General features: G+C 42.0%; 1 protein-coding gene across 2 annotated transcripts in view; it reads left to right on the top strand.

The window, feature by feature from the left end:
- NECAB2 (N-terminal EF-hand calcium binding protein 2) overlaps window positions 1-18,379 on the top strand; it is a 274,142-nt gene that overhangs the window by 110,568 nt on the left and 145,195 nt on the right. The gene's annotated exons all lie outside the window — the stretch shown is intronic.

Raw genomic sequence — 18,379 nt, 5'->3', positions numbered from 1 at the left:
TAGCCATCAAAATTCAAAAATACACTTTTTCCCAAAAGGTTTCCACACTTTTGGCCTCTACTGTAGAGTGTTCTGTGTGCTTCGGTGCTGACCACATGACCACAGAAGTGTTTCCAGACAAAACTGACTCCCTCAGCCAAGAAGCAGAAATGAGCGCCAACCCCTAAAGTCAGACATAGCTAAAAAGGGGAACTTTTTACAGTGGTGAAATCTGAACTGATTTGCCACCGGTTCGCTGGCTGTGCATGCGTGGTGTACGCCAAGCACACTCTGCGCACACATGCACAGTGTGTCTGCTTACATGCTGTCTGCTTACACATGCACAGTGCATGGCAAACGCATGCTGCGCGTAAATGCACAGCGCACACCAAATGCACGCTGTGTGCGCATGCACAGTGCACACCAAATATGCGCTTTCCATGGAAAAAGGAGGCTTGGGAAGGTACTGCAGGCTACTTCTGCTGACTGCTGGCTGCCTGCAATTTGGCAGTTCAAATCTTACCAGGCTCAAGGTTGACTCAGCCTTCCATCCTTTCAAGGTGGGTAAAATGAGGACCCAGATTGTTGGGGCCAAGAGGTTGACTCTGTAAACTGCTTAGAGAGGGCTGTGAAGCACTGTAAAGTGGTATATAAATCTAAGTACTATTGCTGTTGCAGTGTCAAATTGACATGGTGGTAAAGTTGTTGGTGTGAACCAGGCTGAGGCCATCTTGGAGGCTTCAGGGTTGCCACAAAGCAGAGGAAGAGACAGGGAGGGAGAAAATAGATAGCTGGGGTTTTATAGTCGAAACAAAAAAGTTTTCCTGTGGGAACCAAGGACAGTCCAACAGGTGGCTGGGGAGAGGAGGAGCAGAGTAACCAAGACAACCAGCCAGCACCTCTATTGGACAATGTGACTTGGGGGAAGGGGGAACTTTCACTTTTTAACCGGGTGAAACCCACGGGAACTTTCAGAGTTGGTTTTCACCAGTTGTGTGCCAATATGTTGTATTCAATAAATTGTTCTTTGAGGAATCTACTTGCCTTGGAGTTCTGCTTTCCATGGATGCATATTTAGAACGCTGACACATAGAACATAGAATACTAGAGTTGAAAGGAGCCTTGGAAGGCTTCTAATTCAACCCCATGCTCAGGCCAGCACCTTGATTGGACAGTGTGACTAATGACTTGGGGGAGGAAGGGGAAATTTTTGTTTTTTAATTAGGTGAAAGCTGCGAAAACTTTCAGAGTTAGCTTTCACCAGTTGGCCCAATATGATGTAGACAATAAACTGTTCTTTGAGTAATTTGCCTGCCTCAGAGTTCTGCTTCTATGGATGCATTACTTGGAACCCTGAGAGTTGGACCAGAAGCCAGGAGATGGTGAGTTCTAGTTCCCTCTTTGGGATAGGATTTGGCTGGGTGAGTTTGGTCAAATCCCTCCCCCAGCTAAACCCACCTTACCAAGCTGTTGTTATGGGAAAGATAAGGGGAAGGTTCATTGTGTGCCAAGAATCATACAAATAAAGGAGGGAAATAAATACTTTAAATTAAAATAAGTGGTTTTTTAAAAATTATTTTAAAATTAAATAATGTAGTGTTTCCTTTAACCCAAACCAGGTTTGGTTCCCAATCACTACTAAAAAGTTAAATGCAGCTCACATCTTGAAAATAAAAATTGTCTGATATTACCACAACAAATGGGTGTGAATCACACTCATATTCTTATTGTTACTTTTAATTTTGCCTCTGTGTTCTGCACTGCAGCAGCTTCCTTCTAGCACCATCATATTGCAGATTTTATTTCATTTCTCGTAGATCCCACTTTGGCTTTGGAAGGAATAAGCAAGGTGACTTAGTCTAAAAACAAAGATACCCAAAGGAAGAAGTGACTAAAAAAAAAGACATCTCATATGTTTTTATATTACTACCTATGTTAAAACCTCATCTATAAAAAATGCTAAACTATTTAAATAAATAAAAGAGTATAGCTAGTCCTTGACGGACATTTGTTTAGTGACTGTTGAAAGCTATAGTGGTGCTGAAAAAGTAACAGAATAACAAGGTTAGAAGGGACCTTGAAGGTCTTATTATTTATTTATTTATTTATTTATTTATTTATTAATTTATTAATTAATTAATTTATTTATTTATTTATTATTTATTTATTATATTTGTATACCGCCCTTCTCCTGAAGGACTCAGGGCGGTTCACAGCCAATAAAAACAACAGAAAACATATAATACATATAAAACAGCTAAAAAAAGAATAGAAAACTTATTCAATTGATGGCCTAAAACTTTTAAATACAAATTTAAAACTTATAGTCCAAAACTTTATAGTCCAACCCCTTGCTCAGGCAGAAAACCCTATATCATTTCAGGCAAATGACAGTCCAATCTCTTCTTAAAAACCTCCAGTGTTGGAGCACCCATAACTTCTGGAGGCAAGTTGCTCCACTGATTAATTGTTCTCACAGTCAGGAAATTTCTCCTTAGTTCTAGGTTGCTTCTCTCCTTGAGTAGTTTCCATCCGTTGTTTCTTGTCTTGCCTTCTGGAGCTTTGAAAAATAGGTTGGCCACCTCTTCTTTATGGCAGCCCCTCAAATATTGGAAGACTGCTACAACTGGTCCTTGCACATACAATCATCTCAGCACCCTCTCTGTCACATGATTCAAATTCAGGTGTTTGGTAACCAGCATGTATTTATGACAATTGCAGCATCCTGAGGTCATGTGATCACCATTTGGGATATTCCCAACAAGCAAAGATATTCCCAACAAGCAAAGTCAGATTCACTTAATGATCAGGTGATTGACTTAACAACCATGACAAAAAAGGTTGTAAAATCAGGTGTGAACTCACTTAGCACCTGTGTTGCTTAGCAATGGCATTTCTAGTCTCATTTGTGTTTACAAGTCAAGGACCATGTGTACATTAAAACACTCCATAGCAAACATACTAAAACAATGCTTTAATATGTTTGATATGTTTGAGGGTGAGAAGCAGAATAGCTGCCATACCGAGAATGCAAGTGATGCTATGTGTGTCATGATCTCATTTGCAAGATGACATCATGACATGCATAATCACACAAAAGTCATGCAAGTGTCATGGATGGGATAGAAATTTGATTGATTGAATGAATGAATGTATAAATAAATGGATAGATAGATAGATAGATAGATAGATAGATAGATAGATAGATAGATAGATAGATAGATAGATAGATAGATAGCATCATATCTTGTACCAGGTGCCTAGAGGAATTGTGATAGAATATCTTAATTAAGGCACAGATCATAAAATAATTAACTTTTAAATATCTTGACCAATTATAATGGAGAGAGAGAGGTTCTGTGCTAGGAGATATATTAAAATAAATTAAAATATGGGAGACACAAATTTCACAGGCAGCGATCTTTTTTATGATGTTACTTTCCCAATATTGTTGCCTGTAGCAACAAATCATTGTGTGTTCATCGTCCTTCCGAGTCTCAATTACATCACAGCCATTGTCAGTCTAAAAATAAAGCTGATAAAAGAAAATCTTTCCCTGTCTCAGATTTTATATAGTATCTTTCTCACCCACCCTCACTAGAGAATTAGCTTTTGGTATTCTATATTTAAAAATGCTGATAATTCAGTTATAAAACAAAAACAAAACCCTAATCCAAAGAACCCACAAAATAAAACGGACGATTAAGCTACTTAGTTTTATAAGATGCAGCTTGAAAGGTTCTGGAATCACAATTCTGATACTGTTAAAAAATTCCCTTTTCCTGTTGCAGTCAGGATCTTAGAGGCACTGTCAAAACCATGATTGTTTGCAATACTAATATTCTGGCCGATTAATCATCCAGAGAAATGAGTGGGAGATAAGAAAGGCATTAAAGATGGGCTGGTCTCAGATCTCTTGTAGGTGCTAAAGGACTCGTGGCCTAGGACACATTTCACCCCTCCCTCTAGCTCAGCTTGGTCATCTCTTACAGTAGCAGATGAATTAAAGGATAATGTAGCAAGTGCATTTCATTTTTGGCCCCCCCTCACTTTTCATTTATCCAGAATTATGGAAGTTGTCATTTCATACAGGAAATCCCAGCTTGGAAATGATGGCTGCATATCTCACAAACAGGAAAGAAGATAATGATGGTTTTAGAGTTTCTTTAAAAAGAAACTCAAGGAGAGATTCAACCTAGAAATAAGCAGAGATTTTCTGACTGTGAGAACCATCAACCCATGGAACAGAAGTTGCCTTTGGAAGTTGTGGGAGCTTCATCACTGGAGGCTTTCAAGAAGAGACTGGACTGCCATCTGTCAGAAATGGTGTAGGGTCTCCTGCTTGGGTGGGGTGGGGGTTGGATTAGATGACCTACAAGGTCCGTTCCAACTCTGTTATTCTGTATTTCTTTAGCCTCAATACATTTTCTCCATATCGTATTCAACAAAACTTGGGCTGGTGGCGCAACAGGCTAATGCAGCCTATTATTAACAGCAACTGCTTGCAATATTGCAGGTTCAAGTCCCACCAGGCCCAAGGTTGACTCAGCCTTCCATCCTTTATAAGGTAGGTAAAATGAGGACCCAGATTGTTGGGGGGCAATAAGTTGACTTTGTATATAGTATACAAAATGGATGAAGACTATTGCTTAACACAATGTAAGCCGCCCTGAGTCTTCGGAGAAGGGCGGGATATAAATGCAAAAAAAACCAAAAAACTGTAGTGATTTTCCGTTCAATTAATCATCAGCTTGTTAGAACTAATTATTATCTTCTAAATCTTCTCTTAGACTTCAAACAATATCTTGCAAATCATTCTGATTCATCACTTGTATCATCAATAGGGCATCAACGTAACTCATCTTTTTGAAACTCAACTGTCTGAAATGGCTCACTTTCTCTTAGAAAATGGTCTGATCTCTTGACTTATTATTGTATACTGAATTCTAAAATCATCTTAAAAGATCTTGGCTAAAAGAGCTTTTGCCATCTGGTAACTACCACAAATCACAAAACGGGACAGTATTTATTTTAATTGCTTAATTCTAATTCTAACCTGCCCAAGTGCAGAACTCTTGGTCTCAAAAAAAACTAAAAAATTGTTGGCCTTTAAATTTTGCAATGGTGGTTCTATCATCTCTATGAACATTGACTGTGTAGCTGAAATAGTGAGACTTGGAACCAGATTCACATCCTGAGAAACCTCATTTCCTCAGTCCAAAGCCAATGGCATGATTCCTTGCTTCAACTTTTTTTATGATAATAAAATAGATTAACAGAGTTGGAAGGGACCTTTGAGGTCTTCTAGTCCAACCCCCTGCTCAGGCAGGAAACCCTATACCACATCAGACAAATGGTTATCGAACATCTTCTTAAAAACTTCTAGTGTTGGAGCATTCACAACTTCTGGAGACAAGTTGTTCCACCGATTAATTGTTCTAACGGTCAGGAAATTTCTCCTTAGTTCTAAGTTGCTTCTCTCCTTGATTAGTTTCCACCCATTGCTTCTTGTCCTGCCTTCAGGTGCTTTGGGGGGAAAAAACCTCCTGCAGGTATATCAAACTTCCTCTCATGTGGCTTCTACAACCAACTTGTTAGACCACAAAGTGTAATATGTCCAACTTTCAAGAACCATTTCAAGAAGGAGAATGTAAAATCAGAGATGAAGTGAGGCTTGTTATTGCTTCCTTTTCTAAAGCTGTATTTCTTGGCCTTAGGAAGTTTAAGCTATGTGGATTGTAATTTTAGTATAGTTAGACCATGTATAGTTGACAAGACTGGATTTTATTATAGATTTTTGTTGTTATTTATTTTATACTAGAATTTTTAATTGTATATTTACTGAGCATTTTTATTTCTTCAGGTCTCTGGTCTAAGACTGTAACAAACTGATAGAGATAGATAGATAGATAGATAGATAGATAGATAGATAGATAGATAGATAGATAGATAGATATTTTACAAAAGGTTGTAAAATCAGGCATGAACTTACTTAACACCTGCATTGCTTAGCAATGGCATTTCTAGTCTCAGTTGTGTTTACAAGTCAAGGACCACGTGTACATTAAAACACTCCATAGCAAACATATTAAAACAATGTTTTCATATGTTTGATAGGCTCCAGTGAGCGGGTGGGCAGGGCAAGCAGCAAGTGGGTGGAGGTGGGGCCAACCAGAGGTGGTATTTGCTGGTTCTCCGAACTATTCAAAATTTCTGCTGCGGTTCGCCTGAACCGGTCTGAACCGGCTGAATACCACCTCTGCTGATAGGGTATTTGTAAATGCACATCAAAACCCAAACAAGCAGGACTTATGGACACTAGACAGTCCTGCCTGATTTCTAAAGGATGTAGCTGGCAAGGATACCTGTGAGACATGATGCCTGCAGTGGGGATTTTGGTGTGACGGATTACAGTGAAGCTTGAAGGTAGGAGCACATCCCAGAAAAGAATATCTGTGTGAGACAAGAGACAGAACAGCACAGAGCTGGATAGGAGACAGAAAAAAGAGAGCTAGGATAGAAATCCTAAATCCTTAGAATTTGCAAAGGTAATGTCAACTTGCAAAGCATCCCTGGCCTGCTCTCAAGTTGTCATAGGCAAGGGGGATGGGAAACCGATGAAAAAGCACAGCAGCCAAAGACAGATGCACATTCCAGACTTATCTCTCTCAAGGCTGTCTCCCAGGGTTACCTACAGCGGCCAGAGGGAAGTGATCTCTACAACCCGCGAAATTGCTCCATTGGCGAATGTGATCAGAGCTGGCTTCACTTCGGAATGTGCTAACATGAAGCTCCTAATAAATAACTGGATTTCTTTTGAAGCTTGGCTCTGAGGCCATGATTTAATTAGGGCATCCGTCAGAACCCTGACAGCAAGCCAGCTCTGACCCCACATAATTTATGCCCCAATCTTGACCCTATTTCCATGGAGGTCAGAGTACAGGTAGTCATTGACTTACAATAGTTCATATACTGACCATTCAAAATTAATAACAGGACTGAAAAAAAACTATTTATGACCATTCCTCACAGTTACAACTTTTGCAGCATCCCCATGATCCATGTGATCAAAATTCAGATGCTTGCCAACTGATTTATACTTATGACATTTGCAGTGTCCCGAGGTCGTGTGATCCCCTTTGGTGACCTTCTGACAAGCAAAGTCAACGGGGAAGCCAGATTCACTTAACAACAGGATCACTAACTTATCAACTGCAGTGATTCACTTTATGACGGGGGCAAGGAAGGTCGTAAAATGGGGGCAGAACTCACTCAGCAAATGTCTCACTTAAGAACAGAAATTTTGGTGTTAGACAAGAGTTAACAGAATTCAAGAGGGGCTTGACTTGGATCTATTACGGGAACATAATGATTCTAGGCTGATTACCTGCTTGACTCCACCCACAGGCCCTGCCTGTTTTTCTTATACACCGCCAGAGAATAGCAGTTTTAGGACATTCTGGTTTGGCAACTTTTCTAGCTGGTTCTGTTCCCATCACACTGGAATTTTAAAGAATTACAGCTTTGGGAATTAGTCCCTGAGTTTATTTTATTCCTCTGCCTTTACCGTCCCTTTTTCCTTGTGTGTTGTGACTTCTTCAATATAAATGTAAGGATAGAAACTGTCCCAAAAGCAAACCATTCTAGAAGCCTTTTTTATTATTTATTTAAAGGAGAGGCAGTCTTTTAAAAATGAATTAGACATCTCAGTACCTTATCAAGTCGGGATTAATGTTGACTTTCATTTCTTCTTGTAAGCAGAATTGATCCCTTGGGTAATACAAAGAGGCCAAATCATGTCCCAGATGCAGGAAGAACTGGCATAATTTTTATTTAGTTCTTTATAAAACTGATAGTGGATAAACATTTTTATTGGCAAGCTAAAGAATGCAGCTCCAATGCACCGTACAGAAAACTCAATTCTTCCAACCGTAAGGAAATGATATTCCATCTTAGATTCTGGTAGGTCTCAGACAACGAGTGCATTTTCCATTTCTAGGAAAAATTGAAAAATAGAGAATGTGTCAGCCCTGCATAAATACATAATACCTGGATCACTATCTTAATAAATAGAAGGTAACTTTAGGAATCATCTCCTCCTCCTCCTTTTTCTTTACTTAAATATAATAATTTGAGCATAGAAATTGTCCTGAAGGCACAAACTTATTTAAAGAAGCTTTTAAACAAGGATGAACTGAGTTGTGTTCATGTGTCACACCCTATCACACTGATGGACTTTTATCTTAGCATGTTGCGTAAAACAGATAACAGATTAACAGAGTTAGAAGGGACCTTATAGGACATCTAGTCCAATCCCGCCCCCCGCTCAAGCAGGAGATCCTACACCATTTCTGACAAATGGCAATCCAATCTTTTCTTGAAAGTCTCAAGTGATGAAGCTCCCACAACTTCTGAAGGCAACTTCTGTTCCATTAGTTGATTGTTCTCTCTGTCAGAAAGTTCCTCTTCATTTCTAGGTTGAATCTCTCCTTGGTCAGTTTCCATCCATGAATCCTTGTCTGGCTTTCAGATGCTTTGGAAAACTGCTTGTTTGTCCCCCTCCTCTCTGTGGCAGCCCCTCAAATATTGGAAGACTGCTAACCTGTCTTCCCTGGTCCTTCTCTTCACTAGACTAGCCATGCCCAGTTCCTGCAACAGTTCATCCACAAACAAATAAAAATAAAATAAAGCAGTTCAGTTTTAGCCTCCAGTCCCCTAATCATCCCGGTTGCTCTTCTCTGCATTCTTTCTAGAGTCTCAGAGTCTCAAACCAGCCACTGCAGTACAGAAACTGTAGTTTATCGACTAGTATCCAATGCTGGTTTGGGTATTCTGAGAATCGAAGTCCACACATCTTAAAATGGCTACCGTTGGGAAGCACTGCTGTTGGATTTACCCATCCCCCTGTCCAAGGCCTGGGAGACAGCTAGGTTTTCAGTGACTTTCTGGACCTCTTCAATGTGGGAGCTGTATGGATCTCCGGAAGAAATATTATTTTAGAGGGAAGCTGTTTACAGCAGAGAAAGCAAGAGCCACCACATTAATTTAAAAAACCTACAATTGAAGAATGGACAAAGTATCAAATCTGGCAGAAATGGCAAAAATTCCTGCTTACTTGAAAGACTATACACAAGAAAAATATATTTTAGAATGGAAAATGTGGATTGATTATATTCAAAATAAGTATCAGATAAAAAAATATCGAATAGCATATGAGTAAATTTAGGAAATATTTTGTATTAGATATATTTCTGAAGGAGAGGGGAATTGAGAGTGTGATTATGTGTGGAGTGACTAGAGATTATAATTTAGGAATTATTTTGGATTATGATTGTTAGTTTTGATACCCTGCATTTTGTTCTGGGAAGTCGGGGTGGGGGTGGGGGGCAAGGGGAGGAATTGGGGGTTGAGGTAGAGGATGGAGTGATGGTTAAAGTACAGGGATTATTGAAGATGTATAAATATAATTAATGTAGGGTCGGGTCTGCCCAGTTACCATTTTAGAACGGTGGGGAGGGAGAAAAGAGGAGAGAGTAGGAGGTAGGAAAGAGGAGAAGAGGAAGGAAGAGGGGTAGAAGAGGGAGAAGGAAGGTGTAGGGTGGAGGGAGGAGAGGATGTAGATAAGAGAAGGAGAGGAAGGTCTGGAAAGTAAAAAAAGGTAGAAGAGGGAAGAGTGTTAAAAAGGGGGGTGGTGACTGGGCAAGCCCGACTAATTGTATATAACTGTACATTGGATGAGCTGTTTGATATGATTGTAAAAATAAAACTTTTTTATGAAAAAAAAAAATCAGGAAAAACTTCATTAACTCAGTTGATTAGGTAACTAACCCTAACTAAGCTAGCACTGTTAGACAGTTGGTGCAAAGCTAGTCCACTTCCCTGTGGTGTACCATGGAAACTGCGAACAAAATAAACTAGCAATCGTAGGCTGCCAAAACTATACTGTAGTGAGGGGTCTTTGGTGCTCTCTGAGCTTGGATGTTTTCTTGGAGATGTTTCATTACCCAAACTAGGTAACATCATGATGTTACTTAGTTTGGGTAATTGAACGTCTGCAAGAAAACAGCCAAGCTCAGAGAGTACCAAGGACCTCTCATGTCAACCCTGAGTACAAATATTCTCCTTTATTGGTACTATTCTGTAGTAAAAAAGCATTGTAGACTTCCCTGGGTGTGTATGCCATATGCTAAAAAAATCAATCCCTCAATCAAAAAATAAGAAGAAGAAAATTTCACTAGTTAGAATTTGCAGCCAGGTGGTCGATCAGGATTTTCTCAATTTTTCTGGAATTATTTCTGTTCTTCAGCAGGTAGTATTGAGTCTTCTGCTGTTATGGATTGCTTCTTCAGCTTGTCATTTTGTTGAAGAATTTGATGAAGCAATTCCTTCTTCTTTCATGGTTTGAATCATTCTGGCTAAGTAGGTTAGATTGATTGAGTTAGGTATCGAGGTACCTTTGCATACTTCAGCATTTCAACATTTTACCTGGGGAATAGAATTTGATCGTGAAAATTGGTGGTTTGCAGCTTTCCAAAGTTTTTCTCATTCTTTATGACAGGAGGACGAAGGTTGGAAGAAAGAGTTAAATCTGAAAAAGAACTTGAAGGTGAAATTATTTTTTTCCCCTTTTCTTTCTTTTTTTTTAAAGACAGATGGATTGGAAGTTACTGAGCAAGACAGAGCTGTCAATCATAGCTAGCATTGGAAGCCTTATCAGGATAAAAGATAGTGTAAAAACATGAGCAAAGGAAGGTGAAAATAGGCTTGTTGGGGAGTGAGCTGATAAAGAAACTCTCCTTATCGCAAATCGAGTGCCAAGTGAAACAGCTGGGTGGGCTTGTTTGGGGAAAAAAATGAACATCATATGAGGGAGAGGATGACCAAGTCGGCTAAATATTTAAAAGCATTAATACAAGAGCAACCAATAGATTTAAACTTAATGTTAACCTCTTTAATCTAGATTGCAGAAAATATGACTTCTGTAACAGAATCATCAGTGCTTGGAACACTTTACTGTGGTCTCTTCCCATAATCCTAAAAGCTTTAACCAAAAACTTTCTACTATTGACCTCACCCCATTCCTAAGAGGACCATAAGGGGCGTGCATAAGCGCACAAACATGCCTACCGTTCCTGTCCTATTGTTTTTCTTTTTCTTCTTCATATATATATATATATATATATATGCTTATACCTCCTAATATTTACTCATATATATGTTTATATACTATATAATCTTTTTGTATGATACTTATATATATTGTTGTGACAAAATTAATTAATTAATTAATTAATTAAAATATAGGATTAACACACAATATTCTTGTAACTCTAAAACAAAAATAAACAATAAAAGCAGCAGCCTAAATAAGGAGTTCATAAACATTGAGACAGCAATAACAATAGTACTTACTTATATACCTCTTCACAATGCTTTACAGCCCTCTCTAAACGGTTTATAGATTCAGCCCAACAATCTGGGTCCTCATTTTACCCACCTGGGAAGGATGGAAGGCTGAGTCAATCTTGAACTGGTCAGAACTGAACTCTTGGCAGTGGGCAGTGGCAGCTTGCAAAACTGCATTCTTAACCACTGTGCCGCCATGGCTCTTAGATAGATAGATAGATAGATTAGATTAGATTAGATTAGATTAGATTAGATTAGATTAGATTAGATAGATAGATAGATAGATAGATAGATAGATAGATAGATAGATAGATAGATATGAGTAGTGGACATCAGGGATGGGCCCACCCCCCCTGGCTCTATGCCATCCTGTTTAGGCATGTTTTTGAAGCCAGGCGCATGTGCGGAAGGCAGGTGTGCATGTGAACCGGGCGTGCACGTGGCGAACTGGTAGTAACATAATGAGAAACCCACTGCTGGTAATAACATCAAACCACTTTTTAATTTTACATATTAGTTTAAACTAGCCATAGTAATTTAAACACCGTATCTATCTCATCAGTAAAGCCCAAAATCAAAGTTTAATTTTTTTTCTACCTCAAGCACAAAGTCCAAAAGTGGTTTCCAGGTAGAAACAAAGGTATTTGTATTTTTTTTCTTTGCTCAAAACAGTCAATTTAGCCATCTCTGCCGATAGAATTTTCTGAGTACCATCCAAGATTCATTGGTATGGCACCCAGTGGGATTACCATGACCTGGGTACATTGTGACCTTCCCCAATTCTTTGTCTTCTATTCTACTATCTCCCGGTATTATCATATCAATTAAACAAATATAACATTTAAAATGGTGCAAATTTCATTGAAATATTTATTTTACAAAAAGTGTTTCTGCCTTAAACTAATTACCTACCTAATAGTAATTTAATAAAGTTTACATTTATATAATTATAAATTTTGGTCATTTTTTCCATAGCCTGTAGGGTAAACTTACCCCACTGGAATGGCTTAATTTTTAAAAAAATCATTTTAATGTTTCCTTCTTGTCCATGAGCCACATTAAGGTTTGTATCCAAGGTTTAGATGCAACATGACCTCTGTGACTGCCTTGATTAGATGATACAGAATAATTTCAGCAAAATATGAAGTGCAGACAATATGAAGGGAATTATTTAGACCTGCTCAATAATGCATAGGGGCCGCAGATTTTTATTTTATTTTAAAGCTAAGCTGCGATTACAGTCTTAGTGTTATGTATTAACGTTTGTACCTTTAAATATTTGAGCGGGAAATCAGCACGTTGCTGATTGGACGAAGCCTCCAGCAGAACTGTATAAAAGGAGAGGTTTTTCCCCCAGCCGGTTGCTGGGTTCACCCTATATTAAAGAGCTGTTGTCACTACCCTGGTCTCCAGCCTCGTTACTTCCCGAACTTAACATTGGCGACGAGGATGGGATTTCGAGGCTAAGGAGAACCAGAACCGAGCCGAAGCACGCACGATAGAACCGAACCCAGCAAACCCAGGGCAGAAAAACGGAGATGGCCAGTTACACTCCGCCCGCACCGTTTGACCCGGCCAAAGAGAAATGGGGAATGTATATGACCCGTTTCGAAAGCTTTCTAGAAGCCAACGAACTGCATGGAATTCCAGATAACCGAAAGAGGGCTTATTTCCTAAGCCACTGCGGTCCGGAGGTCATCGACATCGCGGAAGCCCTGGCAGAGCCAATGCCGTTGCAGTCGGTGTCGTGGCCAACTTTGACTTTAAACCACCCGCTGCGCGCCGTCCAAATACGTGCGGTTTGAATTGGAGAGCGAAGGCAGATGGAGGCGAATCCATAGCGACTACATGGCCGCCCTGAAGGCGTCCAAGGACTGCGGATACCGTGACCTAGACGAGGTGCTCCTCGAGCAACTCATCCGAGGGGTCAAAGACATCCGTTTACGGCGACGGCTGCTAGCAAAGAGCAACCTAACGCTGGCCAACGCTCTGGACGAAGCCAGAGCACATGAAATGTCCTCCCAAGCGGCAGAGACGCTACAGAAGCCGGTTCCACAAAAGGCGAGCGCGAAGGCAACTCCGGTGCACCAGGAGGAGGTTCAGACCGAATCCGACGGTGAAGACGAGGAAGGGGTCTGCCGCACAGAGAAACGCGACAAAGGGGACCGAGACGAATGCGGAAGCTGCGGGGGTCAACACCAGCGCCAACGCTGCAAATTTAAAGACGCGACATGTCGGCGGTGTGGGAAGAAAGGGCACCTAGCTCAAGTTTGTCGAGCGGCCCAACCTTCCCGCCGAAAATTCAAATCGGCCAATCAGAGCGCGGAATCGGCAAGGCGACCGCCATTGGCCCAAACAAAAAAGGCGCGGATTCCAACCAAACAACTGTGGTCATAGGCCGCGCCTCGACCAAAGTGGAGAAGAAGATCTTCACCAGGCCAAAAATAGAGGGAGTGCGGTGCCGGCTTGAAGTAGACACAGGATCAGCGATCACCATCATGTCCTGGGACACTTTGGAAAGTCGCTGCCGTCCGCGCGCGCCACCTACAAGCTCAACGATCACGAGTCCACGACTACCAGGGAATCGCATCCTGTTCGAGGACCACCTCCGTCCGAGTCAGCACGGCCACACAAGAAGACCCTGCCCATCACGATCGTCGAAGGAACTCTGCCCAGTCTGTTGGGACTAGACTGGTTTCGTGCCCTGGGCATGGGAGTGACTGGCATCTACAGAAGTGACTGTAACCTGAAAGACATTCTCTTTAACGAGTTCAAGATGTCTTCAAGGACTGCCTGGGCAAGTACAAGGGGACCCCTATTTCCTTCAACTTAGACCCCAGGTAGCCCCATTAGGCTTAAGGCGAGGAGAGTCCTTTGCCCTAAAACCAAAAATCGATAAGGAGCTGGACAAGCTCATAAATCAGGGATTTTGGTGCCAGTCGATCACGCAAAGTGGGAGACGCCAATCGTCACCCCATAAAACCGGACGGGTCAATTAGAATTTGCGCTGACTACAAGGCGACGCTTAACAAAGCCTTACAGAAAAGCGCCACCGGTTCCAGTGGTGCAACACTTATTGCACTCTTTGGGGCAAGGGCAAGTCTTTGCAAAGTTAGACTTGGCCCAAGCCTACCAACAACTGCCAGTAGACGCCGCACAGCGAAGCCCAAACGACAGACGCACAGGGGCCTTCAAGTGCACCCGATTGCAATTTGGGGTCAGTGTGGCACCAGGGCTGTTCCAAAACCTGATGGAACGACTACTGCAAGGGCTCCCAGGGGTAGGTCCCTACTTCGGTGATGTCCTAATTTCAGGGGAAAACATGGAGGAATTGGGGAGCGGTTAAGAAAGGTCTTGAGCATTTTCCGACAGCCGGATTAAAAGTCAAGACAAACAAATGCCAGATAGGGGTCGAATCCGTCGATTTCTTGGGCTACCGGATAGACAAGAAAGGAATTCACCCTACTGAGAGCAAGGTTAAGGCAATTAGGAAGGCTCCAGCGCCCAAAAACAAAGCAGAGCTGCAGGCATTCCTCGGATTGGTTAATTTTTACGCGGTCTTTTTAAAGAACAAAGCAACTGCTATGGAACCGCTGCATAGGCTCTTAGGAAAAAATACTGTTTGGTCTTGGGGAAAGTCAGAGAATAGGGCTTTTGAAGCAGTAAAGAACCTGCTCTCAAGTGATAGCCTGCTCATCCAGTATCACGACTCATTACCCCTAGTGCTGGTTTGCGATGCCTCCCTTATGGGGTGGGGCTGTACTCAGCCATAGACTTCCAAACGGCACAGAAGCCCCATAGCGTTCTACTCTAGAACGATGTCCTCCCAGAGAGGAACTACAGCCAATTAGACAAAGAAGCACTAGCCATTGTATCAGGGGTCAAAAATTCCACGAGTATGTCTTTGGGCGGAATTTTGAAATCGTGACTGACCACAGACCACTACTAGATACTGGCTGGCGATCACCAACGCCTGTGGCACTTTCGCCACGCTTGACCCGATGGACTATATTCTTAGCCGCTTATTCGCACAAGCTGCAGCATCGACCAGGAAAAGAAGTGGGGCATGCAGACGCTAAGCCGATGCCCACTACCAGGGGCGATCAAGACCCCACTCCGGGACGCCCATCCTACTTATTGACTCGTTGGACTCTGGCCCAGTCACATCTAAGGAAGTGGCTCGGCATCATACCGACATTGTGTTAAGGACTGTACCGGTTGGGTACAGAGAGGGTGTCGCTGCGCCGGCTTAACGGTTCAAAGAATTTGTTAAAAACGAGATGAGCTCTCGGCTCAAGGGGGGTGCCTGTTATGGGGTGATCGTGTAATAATTCCTGTTAAGTTAAGGGGCAAGGTATTGGACCTCCTCCACGAGGGTCACCCAGGCATCGTAAGGATGAAGGGGTTAGCTAGAAGCTATGTATGGTGGCCACTCATGGACGCAGAGATTGCTGAGAGGGTAGGGAAATGCCAAGCTTGCCAAGAGTCCAGACCTCTACCCCCAACGGCCCCAGTCAGAGAATGGGAAAAGCCCCAGGGTCCCTGGTCAAGAATCCATATTGATTTTGCTGGCCCTTTCCACGGCCAAACGTTCCTAGTGGTTGTTGATGCATTTTCCAAATGGTTGGAGATCATAATAATGAAATCCACTACGGCCGAAGCAGTAATCGCAACCCTGCGCCACCTATTCGCAACTCACGGGTTGCCGGACACTCTGGTGTCCGACAATGGGCCCCAATTCACGGCAGCCCAGTTTGAAGAATACCTGGCAGAGGAAGGCATCCGACATGCCCTCTCTGCGCCTTTCCACCCTGCGTCGAATGGCCTTGCAGAGCGTTCCGTCCGGAGCGCTAAGGAGGCATTGTCCAGGCTCAAGCCAGGTGACTGGCAAACAAAAATAGACTTTTTCCTAGCCGTCCAACACAGAACCCCAAGCACGGCCACTGGGAAAAGCCCAGCCGAATTGCTAATGGGACGGAAACTCCGGTGCCCACTTGACCGCTTGAACCCCCATTACACACCCGAGGGTTACAAGGGGGAACTAGAAAAGACAAGGGAAATGAGCATAGGCGACCGGGTGTGGGCCCGAAACTATGGGGACGGCCCGAGTTGGTTCGCAGGACAAATAATAAAGATAACCGGCCCAAAATCGTACGTGGTAGAGCTACCAGACAACCGAGTGTGGCGGCGCCACATAGATCAGTTAAGGAAACGAATAACTGACCAAACCGAACCAAAAGAGACAGCTAATGACCAATACCACTTTGAATCCACAGCTGACAATGACCCGGGGGAGGCGCAAGACTTAGCTGAGGTCCCAGAGTTCCAGCGACGCCATCAGGTCCCCGAGGGAAGCAGCAGGGAAAATCCCAAAATTAATCCAAGGCCGGATGGCCAAGAAAAAGAGTCGGCCAATAATCCGGAGCCCGATGGCCCAGAGAAAGAGCTGGGAGGGGAAAACAGCCCCTCCGACCAGCTCAAAACACCACCCAGAACTGAACCGCGCAGGTCAGAAAGAACTAGGAGACGCCCAGGTTATTTGCGTGACTACGTCGAAAAATAACATGTAAATAAATATGTAAATAGAGACAAAGTGTTTTCTGGGAGGGGAGGAGTGTTATGTATTAACGTTTGTACCTTTAAATATTTGAGCGGGAAATCAGCACGTTGCTGATTGGACGAAGCCTCCAGCAGAACTGTATAAAAGGAGAGGTTTTTCCCCCAGCCGGTTGCTGGGTTCACCCTATATTAAAGAGCTGTTGTCACTACCCTGGTCTCCAGCCTCGTTACTTCCCGAACTTAACACTTAGCATCAGGGCTCCAGGATTCCTTTACACCCACCCACAGGTAGTTCTCAATTTATAATGGTTTAAAGTTACAAAAGCACTGAAAAATGACTGTTTACAACCACTTACACTTACAACCAGTTGCAATGTCCCCATGATCATGTGATCAAAATTCAGATCCTTGGCAACTGGTTCATACTTATGACCATTGCTGTGTCCCAGAGTCACGTGATCCCCTTTTACGACCTTCTGACAAGCAAAGTCAATGGGGAAGCCAGATTCACTTAACAACAGGGTTACTACAGTAGTGGCTAAAATTGTGGAAACCTTTTGGGAAAAGTGTATTTTTGAGGTTTGATGGCTAATAACACCACTTTTTGGGGAGAGTTTCAAGATAATCCTATTCCACTGCTGGAATGGCCTGGGAATAGCCTAGATCTTAACCCAATTGAAAATCTATGGAGCCGACTAAAGAAACTTGTTAGTCAGAAGGAGACTTAGCAATAAAACCCAGTTAATAGAAGCCATCATTCAATCTTGGTTTCACATTATAACAGCTGCAGAACTAAAAGACTTGGTTCACTCCATGGGAAGACGTTGTAAGGCTGTAATTCATGCTAAAGGTCACCCAACAAAGTATTAACTGACATGGTGATATTTTTTGTATATCTCGTTTTTTCTACGTGTTTCACTTTTCTTCTCTACTGTAACTAGGTTAGGTTGACTCAGCCTTCCACCCTTTATAAGGTAGGTAAAATGAGGACCCAGATTGTTGGGGGGGCAATAAGTTGACTTTGTAAAAAAAATATACAAATAGAATGAGACTATTGCCTTATACATTGTAAGCCGCCCTGAGTCTTCGGAGAAGGGCGGGGTATAAATGTAAACAAAAAAAACCAAAAAAAACACCTGCTATTCTAATAGCAAATCCTTCATAAAAGTTATTGCATTATATTCTTGACTAAATTATCTTTCCATTGATATATAATTTTATGGTACTGCTCCCAAAAAAAGTAGTATTATTAGCTAGTTATAGAAAATACACTTTTTCCAAAAGGGTTTCCACAATTTTGGCCACTACTGTAAGTTAACAACTGCAATGATTCACTTAACAACTGTAGCCAGAAAGGTCATAAAATGGGGCAAAACTCACTTAATACATGTCTCACTTAGCAATATAAATGTTGGGCTCGACTGTAAGTCGCGGA

This window comes from Ahaetulla prasina, chromosome 12 (genome assembly GCF_028640845.1).
Source record: "Ahaetulla prasina isolate Xishuangbanna chromosome 12, ASM2864084v1, whole genome shotgun sequence".
Classification (NCBI taxonomy): Eukaryota; Metazoa; Chordata; class Lepidosauria; order Squamata; family Colubridae; genus Ahaetulla; species Ahaetulla prasina.
Note: the sequence above shows the minus strand (reverse complement) of the source record. Positions and strands in the feature narration are given on the sequence as shown.